This window comes from Tamandua tetradactyla, chromosome X, assembly GCF_023851605.1.
Source record: "Tamandua tetradactyla isolate mTamTet1 chromosome X, mTamTet1.pri, whole genome shotgun sequence".
Taxonomy (NCBI): Eukaryota; Metazoa; Chordata; class Mammalia; order Pilosa; family Myrmecophagidae; genus Tamandua; species Tamandua tetradactyla.
In genome coordinates, this window is record NC_135353.1 from 113,470,596 (window position 1) to 113,474,105 (window position 3,510).

The window sequence follows — 3,510 nt, forward strand, 5'->3', positions numbered from 1 at the left end:
AATTGTAATTACTCTGAGATTATTCCAACATTAACCCTAGAATCATTATCAGAAAGAATAACAATGTGATACAGAAGAACAGCTAATCAACATAACTAAAACTGTGCTCACTTTTCAAAAAATAACCTGGTCATCCAGAAAAACCATGGCTACAAATTTGGGAAACACTCCCACAAGGGACATTGATCTGGCCAAAGCACATGATTTCTAAGCAGAAGCATTCAGATCTTTAATCCACCTCTAAGGAGCAGCTTACAAATTTCCAGACTGACCTCCTTAGGCAGCATAAGTGGTTCAATTAATTATTCTCAAAGCAATTTCATATTATCTTATCTATATCAACCCAAAGTTTGACATTAACTCAAAAATAAAAAAGACATACTGGAGCAGAAGTGAGCAGATGTGTAAACTCTAGCACATTCTTATTGCTGCATTGAGTTTGAAGATGAACTCATCCTATCCACAACAGTTTTGTTCCAGTAGGCAGGGTAAGAATTGTGGTAAATTAAATAATAGATTATTAGTTGCACAATCAAGAGAAAAGTAAAAACATGTCTCCAAGCCTATATTAAGCCCATATCCAAAGGAATCTTATATGCCAGTTATGTGCTGGACTTGAAATTCTGTGATACAGCTGTGCATCAGACTTATTTTGGCTTACTGGCATAGGTACAGCTCCCTTCCTGCTTATTGAAAGATGTATATGATATATAGAGCTATCATGGTTTCTACTGAGTGGTAAAATTCACAGAAGTTCCAGAACATTCATGTCAGGGCCATTCTTTATGCAGAGTTTGATGTAAATAAAGATAAAGTAGTTTCCTGGTCAATAACTGCAATTTTTCTCTTTTAAAGTTAATGGGTTTTCTTGTATACTTCTATTGCAATTGGCCCACGTTTAAACTCATCCATCTCCATGAAAGCAAAACACGTGGTGTTGGTAAACATTTCCTTAATCTTGTAGTGTTTGAATTCAAAGAAAATAGCTGTATCTTTTATTAAATTTTTTTAACATGCTTCTGGAACTCAATGTATACACTAAAACAACATGTGGGGGTGCAAAGGTAGTTCAGTGGCAGAATTCTTGCCTGCCATATGGGACAGCTGGGTTCAATTTCTGGCCCATACTCTCTCCCCACCTCAAAAAACAAAAGGAAAAGAAAATTCAACAAATGGTGATACAATAACAGGATAGTTACATGGAAAAAGAATGAAATGTGATACCCACCATAAAGCATACAAAAACAAAACATATGTATCTTCTTTTCTTGAAGTCATAGGAGTATCTTGCAAAGAGTTAAATCTATTCCATTCAGATCCCTTAGACTAACTGTAATGTAGAGATTGATGAACTGCCCAGCATCTTTCAAATCAATCTTCTCAGTTCTCACAATAAGTAACATCATTCCTAGTTCTAATAGCAACCTTGGTAATAAAGCACCAGGAGCTCTAGCGGGAAAGGAATCAGAAGACCTAGCTTCAGCACCATCCTCTTCTTCGTCTTCAATTTTCAAATACTTTTCTCACCAGGTGCTAAAATTCTTCTTAATGTGGCAGGCTGAACATCAAGTGGGAATTCTTTATAATATGTAAGAATATTGTTTAGAATTGGTTCTAACTTCTTTAAGTCTTCCAGTTTAAATTTTTCTTAGGACTGTGCGGACTGTAAAGCTGTACTTCATAATTCCAAGCATATTGTGATTTTGTTTTCTTTTGTTCTGAGAATTTATAATTATTATGTTGAATATGGGCCTCCTTTTATAGATGTCTTGCTGATATCTGATACTCATCTATCACCTCTATCACCTGGCCCCAAGAGTCAACATTGGTGCCTGTCCTAAATCTGGCACCCTGGCACTGCAGCAGACTCCTGGTCACTTCTGACATGACTAGTCCCTACCCTGTTCCCTCTTACACACGGCTGTGCTCTAGGGCACCATCCTCACTGGTCCTGGTCCCAACATGAACAGAGCCAGGAGGTTCTGCTACAGTCACCTCTGCCACCCACCAAGGAGCTGTCCAAGTCCATTTGTAATTACATTTTTTTTCAGGGACTTAAAGCCTCTGGTTTGTTCCTATGCCAGTTAAGCACCAAAACCCTGAGGTACCAGTCCCTCCAAGAATAACAACTAGTTTTATTTCTCTGTCCCATAATGTCAACACCCATTTTCAGCATGAAGAATTTAGAAAGGTTGTTGCCCAGATATACCTCAAGATGGAGGAATGAACAAAAACAAAAGGGAGGAATTGTAACAAGAACTTAAGTATTAACAAATGATTATGATTACAGAATCATTACACCTAAGTTTTTCCTTCTAGTTTGTTGTAGAACAGCCTAAAGTTAATACCTGGATTTACTGAAACTCACTGAACTAGCTTCAGCCTTGTTTACACTTACTATTGTGATGGTTATTCTAGCCTACTTCCAGCTCTGTTTGTACTTATTATTTTGATGGCTTTTCTAGCCTAGTCTCAGCGCTGTGTGTACTTGCTGTTATAATGGTAACAACTCCATCTTCCATTGTTTTAATCCATAAAAACACTTGGACTTGGGGACACAGTGTTTTAGGTGAACAGGCCACTTGATCTCCCACTTCATGCTAAGCAATCAACTCTGTCTTTGAAATCCCTATGTCTCAGGAACTGGTCAGTTGAGCACATCAGGCAGAAAACCCGCTGCTTTTGATTGGTATCAAAATATTAGTCCTCAAAAATTACCACTCTTTGGATTTAATTAGGTTAAGAAGCTGAATGTTTGATTCTCACAGCATTGTTAAAAACAATAGATCAGCAAGTAATTAGTGAAACCTTACATGCTATGAATAATACTAAGTGAGGGAGACAATGTAACACAGGTTTTAGGGAAAGAAATAGAAAGCCATGCTAAAACTGCCTTCATGCTCAGATGGCTGTGTACATGCCCAAGTCTGAGCCCTCTCAAGAGTGACATCAAGTGCTTCATACTATGTGGGAAATAGATTTTATCAAAATAGCCTGGCCAAGTCACAAAACAAATAGACATGTAAATAAAACAAAAACCAGCCAAAAAGCATGGCATAGGAGACTCAGTAGCCCAAGATGGCACAATATATTACCTAGTTTGCCTGGTTTACAGCAAAAAAAACTTTGAGACGTAAAAGAAACGCAGATGTGCAACCTAAACCTGGGGGAGGTGAGCAGGAAACAGAAATTGCCTATGAGAGTGGCAAGATATCAGATTTAATAGACAAAGACTTCAAAATAGCCTTATACATATGTCCAAAGAATTAAATGGGACTTCCAGTGGATCAACATGGCAGCACAGATGCTCCAAAGTGCTGACCCTCAACAGAATCTTTGAACAACTAGAAAAATCTGACTGAATTATATTCCTCAAAATTTTGGAAAACAGTTAAAGGGTTTCAATAACAGAACAAGTGCCAAATCAGAAAAAGTAACCTAAAAAGTTTCATGGGGCTCTTTTTAAACCTTCCCTCATATTCCCTACTACAGCATGAAGCCGGGTCGTGC

At 37.7% G+C, this 3,510-nt stretch overlaps 1 pseudogene; it reads right to left on the reverse strand.

The window, feature by feature from the left end:
• Positions 1–770: 770 nt before the first annotated feature.
• On the reverse strand, positions 771–1,887 carry LOC143672016 (axin interactor, dorsalization-associated protein pseudogene; annotated as a pseudogene).
• Positions 1,888–3,510: the final 1,623 nt, after the last annotated feature.